Below are 20,592 nucleotides of genomic sequence, written 5' to 3' on the forward strand. Positions count from 1 at the left end.
GTAGTATCTGGCATACTACATAAACCTTCTCCCCCTTTCTTGAATCCATGGATTCTTAACACATGTAATATGCTATATAGTACTGAATCCTTCTCCCCCTTTGACAACAATGACAAAGGGCACTATCAGGGTATCAGTCCTCCTTGGATTTATTGGGCATTGATAAAATCTTTTCTCCCCCTTTTTTCTACCAAATGTATTTCCTCCTTTTAAACCACTTGTTACATCTTCTCAAGTCACATCACTTGAGATGGAGGACTTTACCATTGACTAACACCAATTGAGCATGCAAGTCTAATACTATTTGATAGAGCACTCAATTTGCAGAAATACTGATACCAATTGTTAATGTGTCAGTAAATACTACTCACCTGTCAGTCAACCTGCAACACCTCTGCAACTTCCATCTCCTGCAGTTTGGGTAGTCAGTATCCATACAAGTTCAAGCATGCCAGATCTGTCTCATGAGAATTTGAACCCCCCCTGAGTCACACATCTTAGGTTCTCAAATCCATTCATCTCCATGTACCGGTTGAGTTGTGCATCTATGTGATCATCTGATGATCTTTCAGCTCCATTATATCCACCACAACTTATGACATGATCCACAATTAACACAATACCATATAATGACATCACCATGCCATAAATTAAACCAAATAGCTCAAAAACATGCATGCTTATATGGTCAGCCACTAGGCCAACAAATATCATTCAGGTCTTTTCCAATACCACCTGAGACATGAGCTCCATATTCCATGCTATTGAGGCTATTGCAAGGATCTCCAACTTCATTGTCTTACATAACCTTCAAGTACCTGTTAGCATTTATGCAGGTTACATCTAGCACATACCAGTCTCCTGTATTGATCCACTATCACTACTGGAGCACCTTCCTATGACTCCTAACATTTTTTGTTACACTGTATATAATTCCAATTATTCTCTTGTCATATATTGACACAATACTAGTGATCCAATCTTTCATACCGACAACAACATGTTCTTCCATGTTGCCTTCATCACTGAGGGGGTGAATGATAAGTTCAGTGTATTACTCCCCCTAAGATCCTACATATCCTTTAGGCCTTAAGAGATAGCACCTATGCATTGAATGCACAGTGTCGGTCCATGGTCTTCTTCCTCCATACCTACTTGGTCTCATTCATTTTCCCATTTTTAGCCTTGGGAGCAGGTTTTCTCTTCTTCTGTTGATGGGTCCTTCCATTTCCCGATTCTCCATCACTGCTAGAAGTAGTGCTATAGTAGCACACAACATGCATGCCAATCTCATGATTGGGGAACCTTCTAACATACCAGTTTTCTCTTCCTTTTTCTGATCATGCCATTTTGACAGGTTATCAGTTTCCTTGACTTCCTTGATTGTGCAGGAACATTTCTCCTCTTGTTTCTTACAAATCTATGTTGCTCATATCCCCTATAACTTCTCTCACACTGAGCATTATTGATCCATCGGTTTCCATAAGAATGCATATTCTTCTTCCTGCATTCATAACTTCTATGACCTAATCCATTGCAATTATAACACACAATGTTTACATTTTTAGGAGTAGCGCATGGATTATTGTTAGCATAACTGGGAAAGGGAACATGCATGTTTCTACTCTGTAAAATATTTTGCTTACATACATGAAATCTATAGCCACCTGATTTATTATACCTAGGAAGAACACTTTGTCTATTCCTAGACCTTGTTTTACATTCTTCTGCTCTATGGCCATAATCTTTACATGCAAAACAATAACTGAAGAAAGGAGGCTTATTACTTACAAATTTATTCTGCCAAACATGAGGTGATCTTACCGGTTTGGCATCTACATTTCTGCTTCTCCGGGAATGGATCCAGGGTTGTCCATTCTCTGCAGATCTTCCATTTGATCTCTTCTTATGCCATTCTTATCTTGACTTGGTGGCAGCAACTTGTCTTTGTCTTCTACTAGTAGGAGACATTCTCCCATTCATTCTACTGGTAACATTGTCTTCCCTCATCTTACCTTTTCCTTTCAGATCTACTTTTTTTTCCATGCAACACCGGTTTTTCTCTTCATGTCTTCACCAGTTGAAGTCAGGTCAACCTTCTTTCTTGGAGTATCTTTGACTCTGAAGGTTTCGCTTTTTCCATTTTCACTTGAAGAGACAAATTGAATATCTTTGTGGGAGGTCTCCTTGCTTGTAGAGAATTCATCGGTACCACATCCTAATCGTCCATTGTCTCTGGAATGTTTCTACTGGCTTAACATTTTATCCAAAGCTTTAGTCCCACCATTATACATCTTTCTCAATTTGAGTTCATCTTGACATTTCTGAAGTTCTTTCCTAGGGGACTCCATTTCACCTATTATCTACTGATGCTCTTTATCCTTTGTTTCTAACTCAGCCTTTAGATCTTTGAACCTACATTCCTTGGTGTCTTCTTGTTGAATCTTTAACTCTAAGATACATTTCTCAGATTCTTCAAGGCATCTGATCAACAGATTTTTCTCAACAACTATAGCAATCTTAAACAACCTATATTCATTTCTCAAATTCTCCACTTCACTATTTAGGTCTTGACATCCTTTGTCCTTAGACCTCATATCTAGCAACAACTCCTCACATCTTCAATCCTTGGCATCCAAGATGGACTTCAAATCATCTACCATTATTTTTGCCTCATCTAGTTGAGTGGTCAATAAACTGACCTTTTTTTTTAATCTTCTAGGCAAGTTCTGAACTGGCTGTGATCTTCATGAACCGATGTCTTGTAATTCTTAAGTTCATTTCTAACATTTCCAGTTCATCAAGGGCACATAGAAATTCACCTTCTCAATTAACTTTTGCATCTATCTACCTTGTCTCCTTCCTCTTCTTCTCCTTCAATACCACTGTCAAACACATCATATCTGTGGGATCTATCTTCATTATCCCCTTTTGATGTGTGCTTCTCAATATATATCTCATGGGCCATGAAAAGATGAGTCTCCTCATCATCATTGCAACTGCAACAATCTGAACTGCCTCTTTCATCTACACATGTATCTATTGCAAAGTTCTTTTCACTCTCACAAGTTGATTTAGTGGCGTGGGGTTCATTTTCATATAGCTTCTTCAATCTATCCCATAGAATCTTTGCCAATTTGCATCTATCTGCCTATGAGAAAACATCACAGGTGAGCCCACTGACCATGGCCTTTATGGCTTCTTCATTGCACATGCATATTCTTTCCTCTTAATATCCGGTGGGAGAACTGACATTCCTAGGGAGACAATTGACAACCAACATTCATACATCAAACCTTAGAGAGGACAAGTAGAGTTCCATTCTATGACTCCAAATAGAATAGTTTGAAACTGTTAGATCCCAGAGATAGCTGAGAGGGGGGGGTGAATCAGTTGTCTAAAATATTAAACCAAAACAACTTAATCAAATTACTTCATAATACCGGTGAAACAGTCTGCTATACTAGTGGACAAATTTAACAGATAAATGCAATACCGGTAGAGATTAATGCATGAAACTAAAAGACAAAATCATCCACAACACATAACACCAATGTTTGTATGTGGAAACCTTGTAAGAGGAAAAACCATGGTGGGAAACCTTACCCACAATCAGATGATACTACTGCAGAGAGTAAGTGTACATAAATGGGGTCTGCACATGGAGAAAGGCCAAGCGCCTAGAGCTCACTACTCAAACACAAATGGGAGTCACATTGACTATAGTTGGATGGTTAAATCCAATAAAAATGTACTGCTCAAAATAGCATCTTCATATGCTGGATTCAGTACTAGTGTAGTTCTGATATGCTTTCACAAAAACCTAGCTTCACCTTCAAATGATGTCTGCGTGTATAGCTCTACTTAATCTCGCATATATCTTTGAACAAATCCCTTTTCACATTCCTCCATCGATCTTACAATTAAGACCTTACATTTATACCATAACCCAAGACCAATTTTAGTAGGTTAGCTCTACAGGATATTACAATAAAATCATTATACAAATAATACAATATCCGATGTAATAACTGATTGAACATGTTGGCTTGATGCATTTACAACAATAATTAATCAACTTCATAATATGTCGTACTAATCTGGAAAAGATAAACTTGTTGGTGTAACCTTGGACCTATTTGTCGGTAACAGGCAAATATGCAATTACGAATATGCCAATAATCAATTCTCCAAAATATGATGTCCAAACAATGTCTTCGACATTTCCAAGTGTTTTCTATGCTATTCCAAGTGCTGGTGATCATTATATCATGTCGGTGTATCATATATCGATGTCTGTGTAAAAGTCACTTGCTTGCCAATGAATGTTGTTGGATCTCCAAAGTACTAGAGTTTTAGTAGGTTTTGACATCAATGACAAAACCATACCAAAATACCAACAATCTCCCCCTTTGGCATTGATGGCAACACAAGATGGAAAAACCATCAAAGTGCCAAAATAGAAATGCCAAGTATAAAAACCAATCTTCCCAAAGTAACAATCTCTCCCCCTAAGAGTAACATGTGCTTTCTTTATGTTTTCCATGAGCCAATCTCTTCTCAAAAGATAATGTATTTTTCCATAGATATCTCTCCCCCTTTGACATCAAATGCCAAAGTTACAACAAAATACCAATTGTTAGATTCATATACAAAATACCAACCAATTACAATATACCAACTACTCCCCCTAAGAAGTAGCTTCCTCATCAAAGCCGGAGTAAGAATGTATCTCTGTTAATTCTGTCGGTTGATGATAGACATCAACTCTCTAAGTATCTACCGGTGGGGGTATGACCCCAAGCTATTCTCAAAGATATTCAAAGGTCTCCTTAGGCAAAGGTTTAGTGAAAATATCTGTAAGTTGTTCTTTAATATTCACATAAACCAGTTTTATTTCTTTTGCTTCAACTTTTTCCCTTAGAAAATTTAGTTTGATTGAAACATATTTTGTTTTAGAATGTAGTACCGGATTCTTAGATATATCAATTGTTGTTGTGTTATCACAATAGGTAGTTATAGGCTCCTTGTATTTTACCTTTAAGTCTTTCAACATTTGTTTAAGCCAAAGTACCTATGTACAGTTTGTTCCTGCTGCAACATATTCTGATTCTGCTGTTGATAAAGATGTACAAGTCTGTTTCTTACTCAACCAAGAAACTAGTCTGCTTCAAAGAAAAAATGCTCTACCGGTGGTGCTTTTTTTGTCATCCACATCTCCTGCCCAATTTGCATCTATGTATGCACATAGGTCAAACTTTTCATCTCTAGGATACCATAATCCAAGATTTGTAGTGCCTTGTAAGTACCGAAAAATCCTTTTTACTATTGATTCATGATTTTCTCTAGGATTACTCTAAAATCTTGAAACAATACATACTGCATTCATGATATCAGGTCTTGTTTGTGTTAAATATAGTAAACCTCCTATCATAGATTTGTACCTTGTTGGATTAACAAGTGTAGATTCATCCCTTAAAGATAGTTTGTCATTTGTAGTCATAGGTGTACTTACCAGTTTAGAGTTCTCCATTCCAAATTTCTTAAGTAACTCTTTTAAATATTTTGATTGACTCAAGAATATACCTTTGTCAGTCTATGAAATCTGTAATCCTAAAAAGAATCTTATTTCACCAATCATAGACATTTCAAATTCTTGTTGCATTTTAATAGAAAAGTCTTTACACAATCCATCTTCTCCTCCAAATACTATATCATCAACAAAAAATTCTATAGCCAAGATGTTATCATTAGTTACTTTATAGTATAGATTACTGTCAACATTACCTTTAGAAAAACCAATCTTTAAAAGATACTTATCTAGTCTTGCATACCAAGCTCTTGGAGCTTGCTTCAATCTATACAAAGCTTTTCTTAACCTGCAAACCATATCTTTATCATTTGTCAAATAAATTCCATCAGGTTGTTCAATGTAAACTTCCTCCTCAAGATCTCCATTTAGAAATGCACATTTAATATCCATCTGATATACTTTGTAGTTTTTATGTGCTAAAAAGGCCAAAAATAGTCTAACTGCCTCAATTCTAGCTACCGATACAAAGGTTTCATTGTAGTCAACTCCTTCTTTTTGAGAATATCCCTTACACACTAGTCTTGCTTTATTTCTGATAACCTTACCATCTTCATTAAGTTTGTTCTTGAATACCCATTTTGTTCCAATTACATTTTTACCTTTATGCCGGGGGACTAATGTCCAAGTGTTATTTTTCTCAATTTGCTCTAATTCTTCTTCCATAGCTTTAGTCCAATATTTATCTTCACATGCCTTATTAATTGATGATTGTTCAATTTGAGAAATTAGACATACCTCTTCATTTGCCAATCTTCCTCTTGTCATAACTCCTTTGTATTTGTTTCCAATTATCTGATCTTCAAAATGATTCAGTCTTACATACTGGGGTGTCTTTGTTTGCTGTAGTTCTTCAGTCTTAGTGGAATTTTCAGATGATACCGATGTAACTAGATCTTCACTCTGTATCGATGGATTCAGTGTAGGTTCATTTATTAGAATTTTTGTTGCCGGTTCAGAATCTGTCATGCCCAAAATTTAGGGCAAAAATGGAACAATTTTTTTTTTTAAACATACTAATTTAATTAACAAGTTCGCTCACACGACAAGCGTTATTGAAATTTCCATTATTAAATTCGAGCTAGTTCTGAGATGAACCAAGCATCAATAAATTGCTAAATATTATTTGCGGAAAATTAGCTGGTTTAATTTTATCTCCATGAAATACCTAGTCTTTAGGTTTATTAAATCAATCACGTTAAAGAAAAGTAAGAGAGAAAAATTAATTTAATCTCCAATATGACTATATAGTCTAATCATCTATTTTTAAATTTCTCTTTATTATTTGCTCCAAATTATAACCAGGATTATATAAATATATCTATATATAAATATTTATATATACTTATATATATATATATATTTATAATTCAATACTTAATCCAAAATTATGACTAGAATTTATATATATACATGTATATATATATATATATTTCCATATATATATATAGATACATATATATATATATATTACATATATTTTAAAAAATTTAATTCTAATTCAAAAGCACATTAACTTTCTAAATATTAATCCATATTTTCTCCAACCCTAACTAGGGTTCCTATTTCTTATATATATATTTTCAAATCTAAATACCATATTATTTTTTTTTTAAATCCATCTGCCCTAGCCCCACCCGGGCTAGGGTTTATCCCCTATATTTTTTTAACAGAGAATTTTTGCTGGGCCAAAACCCCTTGGCGGCCCCTTTTTTTTGTTTGCAGGTTACGGAGAATGGAGGCAGGTATGGCCGTGGCGCCACTGTGTGGGCGCATAGTGGGCGCCGCGGCACCACTGTGTGTCCACACAGTGGGCGCCGCTAGCGGCTCCCCACTGTGTGGCCACACAGTGGCGGCCGCGGCCGTCCACTGTGTGTCCACACAGTGGGAGCCGAAGCGGCTCCACTGTGTGTGCACATAGTGGGTGCCGCACGGCCCTCACTGTGCGTACACATAGTGGGGTCCGCGTGGACCCAAAAACATCTCTCTTTTTTATTTTTTTATTTTTTATTTTTAAAATATAATATATATAAATATATATATATATATAAATATATATATATATATAAATATATATATATATATAAATATATATTTATATGTATATATATATATATATATATATTTATATTTATATAAATTTATAATCGTAGTTTAAAAAGGGTGAATATATTTCAATATATATATATATATATATATATTTTTAAAGAAAAGACTTACATGCAAAAATTTTAAACTAATATAACAAAGGGAAAAGCATTAAGTTATTTCAGAAATATATTTGTATATATATATATATATAATTTATATATATATATATACATATACATATATATATATATATATACATATATATATATATATACATATACATATATATATATATATATATATACATATACATATATATATATATATATATATATATATACATATACATACATATATATATATATATATATATATATATATATATATATATATATATATATGAGAAGCTCTTTAATCAACACTAACTAAAATACAATTTAGAATATACATTTTAAGAAATACAATATACTCACTAGAATAAAAAGATTCATTTTTCCTCTAATAAAATATTTACATAAAACATCTTTTTTCTTTAAAATACTTAAGATCTTTCAGCATAAATAAGCTTCTATTTTGCCACAAGTAAAACATAGATAAAATTTAAATGAAAACAATTCTCTTTTTTTTTTTTTTCCATAATTCAAAGAAGCTTTTGCATGCAACACAAATTAGCTTTTCTTTTTTCTAAAAACCAGAAGTAGAAATAAACAAGCTTTTCTTTTTTTAATACAACTCTAAGATATTCTACCAATTTACAAGATGTTTCTTTGAATAGTCACAACAATAAAACTTCAAGTCTGTTTTCAATAATTACAACTTGCTTCTCTTTTCTATGAATGAGGCATACTTCTATAACAAATTAAAACAAATATCTGCAACTGAATTTAAGTATCTTCAATAGCAATCTTCTGTGTCTCTTTCATGGTTCCTATTCTCTTTCCTCTGACTTTCCTGCATAATAGAAAACACAAATATGACCACGGAGTGCTCACCTCCCAGCCTAGGCTAACTGGTAGCCACCCCCGAGCTCGAAGAACCAATTCCTAGATGGGCAACACACAGGCAAACACATAGAAAGCAATGCATACAGATATTCCAGACACATTCCCAACTTGGCTTTCACAGCACCACACTTTGGTGATGAACATTTTCAAGGGGTGGTAGTGGACCAATACCCTGAGGAGATCTGCAAGTATGAAATAAACAAGAAGCCACCTCATGGCACAATAATAATATCAAGAATCTCAACCCCTTATTCCTTATTCCCCCCAAAGGCATTCTAGCCTTATATCCCTCCTTATGACCCCCATTGCACAAACAGGCCATGCAGCAAGGGTCACACAAAGATCCCTTGTGATCGCTCTCAAAAGAGAGTCTCTCACTGGAGGGTTGTCACTGCTACCACCCTCAAGATCCTCTTCTCTCCCAAGAGTAAGAGATCTTGAGAAAACTCCCAAAACACATCAAATCATAAAACAAACATTCCAAAAGATTTTCTACACAAACTTTCAAGAACAAAGATTTCTTACACCAACAAACTTCCAGACATAAACAAGAAGAAGACATTAAAAGGAATAACTGAAACCAACCTTAATCTGCCAAAAGGTATTATGATATTTGATGAAGAGTTGCCCAATCCACAAATCTTTTTCCTTCTACCCTTAATCAATTTTTCTATTCCATAACATTCTTTTCTATTCAAAATTTCTCTTGTCTCCAAAAATGGAGAGTGGGTGATTACCCTCCAATTCTCAAAAATCTTGCTTAAGAAGCTCACTCTCCAAGTTCTCACAGGTTTCTAAAAACCAAAAAAGGAAAGAAAGCAAAAATGCAAAAAGACTCTCATTCGAATAAGAAAAAACTAAATTAGATTTAACTTCTAAATTTTCAATTTTCGCACAACTCAAAAAAACCAATTTTTAAAGCGTTAAAAAGATCATTATAAAGTAGAAACTTGCCTAAAATTACCCCTAACCCCTAGGTATACCTTATGGGCTTTAGGAAACCCTATTAAACTACCCCTAGGTGTTCATTTAACCCATTTTAAACCCCTCTGAAGTTTATTTTCGGGTCAAACATAAGTTGACCACCCCAAATATTATATTCCCAAAGTATTTATGACAACACATTATTTTATTAAAGAAAAACTATAATTAAACACTTTCCCACCAAGAGACACAAATAAAACATTTAAATTTAAATCCACACATGTGTCAAGTGACACAAATACAACACTTTTACAAAAATAAAACATGAAATTGTCTCTTGTGGTTTTTACACAATAAATTTAATTAACACTTAACACTCATGCAACATATACTGTTACGAATAAAATACAACACAAACGGGGTGTTGTCTCTCCAAATAGACAAACCCTGGCTTACGAACATACATAAGTCTAGGTTTGATTCTCCGTAATTTTCCATGGTCATATGGTAAATTTCCTGTGCATCTCAATTTACACATTAGTACTTCCAAATATCCATATATAATATAATTCAATAATATAACAATACACATCATTACTTGCATACAATTTTCATCTGCACAGATTGAATACATCTTTCATCAAGCAATTTCACATAAGCAATTTCATCCCAATCCACATAAACTAAACATACATCATAGTTCTATATTCAGAGTAAAGTCCTGCAAATTCAATAACGACATCTATCATTGCAATATCATCCTATCTAACAATCATGTAGTGTTCTATCCCATAAAGCATGTAAGTAAATCATCAAATCATAGCAATGTTATCCAAATCCTGAAATCATATAAGTTCTAAGTCTCAAAATGCATCAAAATAAAGTATCCATAATAGTCTAAAATATAAAATCCACTGAATGTCGGACTGAGTCGAGGTGAGGCCTCACAGAATCCATATACCTTGAAGTTCCTCTGAATTGTTCATCAATCTTTACATTTGTACTCTGAACAATTTTCTGCAATCTCTTGTTAAAACATCTATATGCTTTACTCTTAGATGAATATTCAAGAAATATTCTTTCATCACTTCTAGGATCAAATTTCCCAATATACTCATCTCTTCTAATGTATCATTTACTTCCAAATATTCTAAAATATTTAAGAGTAGGAGTAATACCAAACCATAGTTCATGAGGGGTCTTACCGGTTTCACCTTTGATGTGAACTTTGTTGAATGTATAGACCATTGTACTCACTGCTTCTCTCCAATATACATGTGGTATATTTGCTTCTGATAACATACTTCTAGCTACATCCAAGATAGTTCTATTTTTCTTTTCAACAACTCCATTCTGTTGTGGTGTCCGAGGTGTTGATAGTTGTCTTCTAATTCCATTCACTTCACAGAATGCATTAAACTCCTTAGATGTAAATTCTCCTCCTTGATCTGATCTTAAACATTTGATTTTCTTACCGGTTTCATTTTCAACCATTGTTTTGAACAATTTAAACTTTCCAAGTGCTTCTGATTTTTCTCTGAGAAAAGTAACCCAACACATTCTAGAATAATCATCAATGATTAGCATGAAATATCTATCACCATGTAAGCTTTTAGTTCTAGCTGGACCACATAAATTAGTATGAATTAAATCAAGAGAATTATTAGGTTTCTCTGGAATACTTTTGAAACTAGCTCTAACCTATTTTCCAAATTAACATTCCTTACATACTGTGTTGTGAGGTTTGACAATTTTAGGTAAATCTCTAACTACCTTAGTAGTACTGATTTTTACCATGCAATCAAAGTTTACATGACAGAGTCTCTTATGCCATAGCCAACTTTCATCAATGTGTGCAATCAAGCATGTCTTTTCACTGTTATTCAAATGAAAGATATTACCTCTAGTCTGATTACCGGTTGCAATTTCTAAACTAGTTCTATTCATGATTTTACATTTTCCATTTTTGAATTGTAACTAAAATCCTTTCTCAACTAATTGACCAACACTCAAAAGATTATGCTTTAAACCTTCAACATAGTAGACATTGTCAGTGTTATGCTTACCATCAAAAGATATTGAACCCTTACCTTTGATCTGACAAGCATTGTCATCTCCAAATCTTACTAGGCCTCCATTATATTCTTGGAAGTTCAAGAATTTACCTTTATCTCCTGTCATGTGATGTGAGCATCCAGAATCAATGATCCATTCATCCTTTACTTCAACTTTAGCTGCCAAGGCCTATTCTACCGGTTGTACTATAGGTGCCGGTTGATCTTATGTTATAGCAACAAAAACCCATCCATTGTCTACAGGATCTTCATCAGAATCATTAGTCACTCCTTCATCAGCTACATAACAAGATTTGTCCTTATTCTTCTTAATGTAGACACCTAAAAATGGTCAACGCTTGCGAAATCATACTTTAACATTTGCGCATTGCCTTATTTTAGGTTCTTGCGTTGCATTAACATTTCTTCTATGTCGCACACTTGGTCTTTATCATTTGCAAGCATCAAGTCCTTCTTCTACGTTCTTTAGTTGTCTCACTTTCGAATTTGATCTTGTCGACAACAATCTTCAGTCATGATTTTGATCGATCTTAACTTGTTGCATCAATGTGCGTGCTCATTTGTCATCATTTTGGACATCGTCAATCATAATTAGGGTTTTTTCCTCTTATCAATCTTATCATCTAGCGATCGATTTGTCATCAATCCTTATCATTTTCAATCTTGTCGTTTTGCGATCGATTTGTCATCGATCGTTGTCATTTTCAATCTTGTCATTTTGTGATCGATTTCTCATCAATCGTGGTCATTTTCAATCTTGTTGTCTTGCAATCTATTTTGTCATCGATCCTTGTCCTCTTGTTAATTTTGTCATTTTGCAATCAATTTGCCATTAATCATTGTCTATCTCAATTATGTCAATTTTGTCAATTGGCGTATTTATCAATCAAATCATTTATCACATTGGTTCTTTGTTAATCAAAATCATGATCGAGTCAATTATCTGTCATCAAGACCTAATTTTCATCCTTGCATTGCTAATTCATCTTATAGGGTTAATAAATTATTTATATCCTAAGTCTTCTCATCGTAATTAAATGTTCATTTAATTGGCTAATTATTCCTCCTTTTGTGAATTAATTAATAAATGACAAATTATTAATTAATTTCCTAATCTTTCATCAATTTCTAAATTCCCTCTTTGTGAATTAATTAATAAATGAAAAATTATTAATTAATTCACTAAATTCCTAATTTCCTCATTTTTCTAATTTCTTATTTCCTAATTTTCATCAATTTCTTAATTCCTAATTTCTTAATTCCTCTTTTTCTAATTTTCTAATTTTCTAATTCCTAATTTCAATTTCCTCCTATTTCTCTCCTAATTTCATGGGAATGACATTTCAATTTGTCATAATTTGTCATAATTAACAATCAATCAATTTTGACATAGAAAGTTGTCATAATTATCAATCAATCAATTTTGCATAGAAAGTGCATAATTTGTCATAATTTGTCATGATTGACATAATTGATTTGCAATTTCCATTTGAATTGAATCATGCTAATTTGATCATTTCTCCAATTTGTCTATAAATTGGATGAATTTCTTCAATCACATTATCGAACTAATCACATTATTGAATAATCACTTGTTTGAATTACTTTGTCGAATCAATCACGCTTTGAGTATTCTTGTGCCAATGTCAATCTTGCTTTCACATTAGTTTTTTTGCACTTGAAGGTGAGATCCACAAACAAAGGCTATTTGGAGAAGAAAGAAGGGCAATGGAGCCGCATGAAGGAGACATTCAGATCTGCATTTGGTTTGCTTAATTTTCAAATCTTGAATGTTTTGTTTTCATGTCTTTATTGAGTGTGTTAGGATTGATCATTGCAATCTTCTTTTGTGATTGAGCTATGACTAACATTGACATTGCTTTGATGATTTCCGATTTCCTAGCTACACTTAAATTTGTATCTCTGATGTTCAGGATTAGGCTTGTATGTCCTTCTAGCTTCTTCTCTTAGTCTAGCATGTCTATCAGGGCATCTTGAAGCCATATGACCAATCTTATTACAATAAAACATTTAAAGGGTGCTTTACCTTCATACTTACTTCCAATTGGACCTTTAGGCATTTTCCTTGCAAATAGTGCTTCAAGCTCTTCAAGTTCTTCATTTTCTTTCCTGCTTTCCTCAAGTTCTCTTGCATAAAAGGCTTTCCAATCAGATTTGTCAAATGATGATGTTGATGCTTTAAAGGCTAAATATGTCTTTATAGTAGCAGCAAGACCAAATTCCTTAATTTCAAAGGCTGAAAGTTTTCCAATCAATGTATCCCTAGTTACTGATGTATTAGGCATTGTTCTTAGCTCATTTATAGTAGTAACCTTCATTTTATATGCTGGTGGCAATCCTCTTAAAACTTTTGAAACAATTTCATCTTCACTTAAGGTTCCTCCACAACATTTTATACCCAAAACAATTTCATTAACTCTTTCCATAAAAGCATAAATTCTTTCATCTTCTTCCATTTTCATATTTTCATACTTGACCTGGAAGCTTTCAAGTTTTGCAATTTTGACTGTGGAATCTCCTTCATTCAGTGTTTCCAAATGATCCCAAATAGCTTTAGTAGTTGATCTATTAGATAATCCCATGATTTGCTGATCTGTTAATGCGCTCAAAAGTGCTTCTCTTGCTTTGCAATCATTTTCCTCATCTTTAGTCAAGTTAGGTGGATTAGGCTAAGTGGTAGTAGCAGCAATATAACCATTTTTTGTAACTTCCTAGATGTCCTTACCAATGCAATTCAGATGTGTCTCCATTCTGATCTTCCATATGCCATAGTTGGTTCCATCAAGTTTAGGATTGTCCTTCCTGAAATAGTTAGTAGACATTGGATCTCCTCAAGTTGTTAAACTTCTACAAAAGAGGACCTTGCTCTGATACCAATTGTTAGGTCCCGGAGATACCTAAGAGGGGGGGTGAATCAGTTGTCTAAAATATTAAACCAAAACAACTTAATCAAATTACTGCATAATACCGATGAAACAGTCTACTATACTGGTAGAGATTAATGCATGAAACTAAAAGATGAAATCATCCACAACACATAACACCAATGTTTGTACATGGAAACCCTATAAGGAGAAAAACCATGGTGGGAAACCTTACCCACAATCAGATGATACTACTACAGATAGTAAGTGTACATAAATGGGGTCTACACATGCAGAAAGGCCAAGCGCCTAAAGCTCACTGCTCAAACACAAATGGGAGTCACACTGACTACAGTTGGATGGTTAAATCCAATAAAATTGTACTGCTCAAAATAGCATCTTCATATGCTGGATTCAGTACCAGTGTAGTTCTGATATGCTTTCACAAAAACCTAGCTTCACCTTCAAATGATGTCTGCATGTATAGCTTTGCTTAATCTCGCATATATATTCGCACAAATCCCTTTTCACATTCCTCCATCGATCTTACAATTAAGACCTTACATTTATACCATAACCCAAGACCAATTTTAGTAGGTCGGCTCTATAAGATATTACAATAAAATCATTTTACAAATAATACAATATCTGATGTAATAACTAATTGAACATGTTGGCTTGATGCATTTACAACAATAATTAATCAACTTCATAATATGTTGTGTTGATCTGGAAAAGATAAACCTATCGGTGTAACCCTAGACCTATTTGCCAGTAATAGGCAAATATGCAATTATGAATGTGCCAATAATCAATTCTCCAAAATATGATGTCCAAACAATGTCTTCTACATTTCCAAGTGTTTTCTATTCTATTCCAAGTGCTGGTGATCATTATATCCTATCGGTGTATCATATATCGGTGACTGTGTAAAAGTCACTTGCTTGTTAGTGAATGTTGTTGGATCTCCAAAGTACTAGAGTTTTAGTAGGTGTTGACATCAATGACAAAACCATACCAAAATACCAACAGAACCATCAAAAATAGGAGGAGGGATTGACACTAAAAAAACCATTGTGTCCTTAAGCCAGAATCTACCCAAGCTGGAGAAAGATCGTCTAACTGGGAACCTAGTCTTTGATACCAATTGTTAGACACGATGCACCACTGAGAGGGGGGTGAATTAGTATTTCTCAAACTTTTCTCTTTACTATCCTATGTGATCATACCTTTTAATAGATCTAACACAAGTGCAATCACACAAGGGACATCACATAACACCAATATATATGAGGAAAACCTAAGATGGGAAAAACCTTGATGAGCAATGTTGTTGGAGTCTACTACTCCAATCCAACCTCACAATGAAAACTATTACAATGTTTAGGGCACCAACCCTACCTGTTTTATGGGCTACAACCCAAAGGAGCTACAACCTCTGCACTGAGATACAACTTAGTGTTCACAATGAAAACATCAATTACAAAAGTAGGTGTCTTGTTACAAGTGAATCTTGCAGCCATTTCATATACCTTACTCTACCGGTGAGATGCCTTCTCTGCTATACCGACTCAACTCTCCTGCTTCTCTCAATTGTTGCCTTACTACTGGTATACTCTACCGATAGACCTCTCTTCTTCTTCTTCTTCTTCTTCTTCTCGACTGGATCTCCTCCTCTCTCTCTTCTCTTCACAGATAGTATACTCTAATGGTTCTATGTCTACCTTCTATGTAGCTTCCTTCACTTCTGCTCTGTCGGTATGGACACAACCAATTCTGCTCTTCTACTGGTTGAACACTTCAACCAGCTTCTCCCTCTCACTCAATGTCTTCTTAGATATAATTTGTTCACTTGATTGATTTTCTCTTGCATGCAGAAGTAATACACTTTGCAACATCACAATATACTTCTCTTCAACAGCAGCATCAACTCTTAGCAATGTCTTTTTCTTGCATATTTATAGCTTGAGCTTCCCACAAAAATACAATTCAAATTCTAGGCAATTAGGGTTTCCACATCATCATCGAGCTAAACCAAATCCAATTAGATCATGTTCGATTTGATCTTCTTGACATCCAACTCTACAACTCCACCATTAACACGCCTTCTTGATCACGTCTTCCATCTCTAACGATATACTTTTTACCCTATCTATTGGTCTCTTGGTCAAACACCAAGAGTGGTCATGTTTTTTCTTTCATCCGCATCGATGTCATCAATCGCTCTTAGCTGGCTCATAGTTGTCCTCCAGACCTTGAGCCGCAAACCTCTACAATGACTCTACAACACATCTCGTGATTTGTGGGATCTACCATTAATGTCAACCAACTCTACAACTACTTCATTGGTGTACATTCCTTCTACTACTGCATGCAGGTTCACCACCTTGACTCCATGTGGCATCCATGTCGACTAGCTGACAACTTGATTCTTCATGTCGGTCCAAATAAGATCACCAACCAAACTATTTACCAGTTCCTCTTTTATGTTAGTTTACTAACCCTGTCGGTTAAACCCTCAAGCTGGTCTGTTAGCCATCTTTCACATTGCTTCTCTTCCGATGGACTGCTCAATTAGTTAGCACACTTGCTAACCTACCTTATGTACAACTTCATCAGATGGGGAGTTATCTGCATCTCCACCTTTCCTATATTACCAATGAACATTCACATCAATAAAACCCTCTTGATGACACAATCTCATCATCCTTCAGTAGACTTCATATTCAGTCGGGCCATTTCTCCTTTGACTGTATCTATTCATCCTTTCCTTCTTCTTGATCAACTCTGACCATGTCTCTACCAATTTGTCAATATGATAAACCCATCACTTCTTCTTCTATACCAGCATCTCAACATGCCTTCTCAGATAGTCCAGTGCATATCCATGATTACATGTACTCAAGGCATTCCTTTGATTCACTGGTAGATCTAGTGTGATCCTCCAAAAACCTACCTTTGCCTCATCTACCTTATCACATGGAACTTTGATGCATACTATACATAGTAAAAGATAAGTTTCACTTACCATTTAGAGCAAGTCTTTGTAATCTACATCTTGCAGTGAACTAATGTGGCTTCTTATGATGATTGCATCTTCATCCGGTGGGAGTACTATTGTTCTACAACCTTAGAACATACCTTATGACTTGTTCATCTTTCTCCTCCTATGTTGGTGTGACTTTGATAAAATTTTGCCTCTTCATCACAAACAACCGCTCAAGCACCTTCCCCATCCTTCTTGTGCACTATTCATCATCTTGTCAGTTGTCAACCACTCACTTGGTTGATCAGACTCCTCTATATCAACACACCACTTTCTGATTGATATCCTTTCCTTACCAGTGATATATTGTATCAGTAACCTGCTCACCTCATCCACACAAGTTAGGCACTAACTTGTGTACTGGTAACCTCTGTCTTAACTTACCGGTGTTTTGCAGCATATAGAGATATTAGGGATATCTCATCTTGCTCTGTACTCCTCCTTGATAATGTTGCACATAACCTGTTCCTATCATACCAGTAGTCATCCCATACCGGTTGACATCAATGACAAACCAATGCCAACATCCCTATTACCCACAAGGTAACGTTCAAGTTGATGCCTCTAATTAAACTTTATTTAAAATCCTTAAAAATATAGTCAATGAAGAAGGTCGTGATTGGCACCTCCAACTCCATCCTACTTTGTGTGCTTATCGTACATCCATCGGCACACCCAGAGATGACACTCCATATTCCCTCATCTTTGGCTCTGAAGTTGTCCTCCCTCTTGAGATCGAGATCCCCTCCCTAAGGGTGTCACTACAGAATATCCTCCCAGATGAGGAATATAGAGTCACCAAACTACTAGAGATAGAATTGCCAGATGAAAGGTGCCTCAAGGCCTTAAACCATTTCCGGGTATATTAGAATCGCCTATGCTTGAGTTACAACAAGAAAGTCAAAACCTAGGAATTTAAAGCTGGTGATCTTGTTCTCATGGAAAATTAGAGGAACCTCCAAGAAAGAGAGAAGAAAGGAAAGTTCGAGCCCAATTGGCTTGGACCCTATGTAATCACAACAAAGTATGGATCAGGGGAATATTAGTTGGCTAATCCTGGCTAATCCTTTGGATGAGCCTATTAACATCATGCACTTGAAGAGATTCTATGCCTAATCCTCAGAAGCTTGCTAATTGTCTTAAAATCTCAAAAAAAAAATGAAAAATGAAAAAAGACAAAGCAAAGAAAATATATATATATATATATATATATATATATATATAATCGTCCATCAATGAAAACCACTTTGTGGTGCTATGGGAAAGTACTTTGGTGAATATTTGCTTATAGGCATCAAGGTAAATAATTTGGATCCATTGTCTATCAGGTCGGACTCAGTCTCCACCACTCACCCATCAGATATCCATATTTGCCTCTGCATCCATCATCATGTCTGTCACTGGTTCTTCCCTTCATCCTAGTATGAACATTGTCCCATTATCCGCTCACCCGCACCAGATAGAACAATCACTCACATGATGATGAGCCTTTTCCTGAAGCATGAATAAGGATCTACCCATTAAACTGAACTTTTAGCCCATCAAATTAAGCTCTATCCCCTCACACCGAGATTTTCCCTGCATCTTAAGCTTGTTTCTCCATATGAGCTTCATCAAGTCTTAGTGTCAGTCTTACATTTGTGGGTCAAACCTCATGGTCATCTGGTCAATTGCCTATTCAATCTCATCCATCTTATCCTCTGCTCTTGGGATGAATCCTTCCATTGCCTGGCAGTTTGATCTTTATCATAATCCTACTCTTGGCAAGAGGCTCCAATAGGTCATGTGTGCATGACTTGTCTGATTTTTGGAGTTTCATTTTAACTTGGATCTTTTTCCCTATGAATGCTCCTATCTATGATTGCTTGGATCTTCCATATCCTGGTATGTTTATGATGGGTGTATACTGGGACATGTTTTTATGGTATGACATGTTTGGGATCTCTCTTGTACGAACCAACAACTTGGTACTAGTGTTTTTCAACACTTACCTTGTTGCGTACAAGGGATATCTATGTGTTTGAGGGTTTCCTTACATGTACCCACAAATTTGTATCCATGTTTCTCAACACTCACATATTTGTGTGTAGGGAATTCTCGCTTCTCTGTGAGTCAGTCCACGCCTTGGGTTTCTCATGGCATCCTGGTTCCTATAATTAGTGGTGCAGATTACCTAGGGAAATATTAAACTAGGTTGACTCTCCACATATTTTGTGCACAAACTCCTCCCATCATTCCCATCTTGCATTTCCATCAAGTCCTCAATTGTCCCCATTTGGCATTCCCATGGAGTCCTCAATTCCCGCCCCCCTCCCCTCTTCTTCTATCCTACCTAAGGTCATTGTATTATGATTGACATATTCTCAAATTAATTTTTCATTATTCATATAGGTGAAATACTCATTAATCTTTTGATTTTTGCATTATTCACTTTGTATCAATCATTTAAGTTATATCTCAAATTTTGTTACATTAATCATTTCTTATCCATCATTTATCCATCATTAATCATTTAATTTGCATCTCAATTTTTTCTACATTATTCATCTTTTATCCATCATTTAGGTTACATTTAAAATTTTGTTGCATATTCATTATCCATTAATCCATTAAATCATATTATGTATCCTCAAAATCATCAGAAAATCCAAAATAATATATCATACATACCTATCATAAAATCTCAAAATCATATGCATCCACATAGACAACCATCTTGCATCCATCAAAGTGTTAGTGATATATCATAAAGACATGCGTAAGTATCCATCTGGCACCCACCAAAGTGTCAGTAACACCTTATAAGCATAGGCATATGAAAGCATCCATCCTACATCACAAATAGGTCAACAGGATACATCCATAATCATCATCAATTCATCACATCATAAAATAATAAATAATATCCATCATAATGTCCATAATAGAATACATGCATGCATAAGTTCTGCCAAAATCATATATATCTCAACAATGA

The sequence above is a fragment of the Cryptomeria japonica genome, chromosome 4 (genome assembly GCF_030272615.1).
Source record: "Cryptomeria japonica chromosome 4, Sugi_1.0, whole genome shotgun sequence".
NCBI classification, from domain to species: domain Eukaryota; kingdom Viridiplantae; phylum Streptophyta; class Pinopsida; order Cupressales; family Cupressaceae; genus Cryptomeria; species Cryptomeria japonica.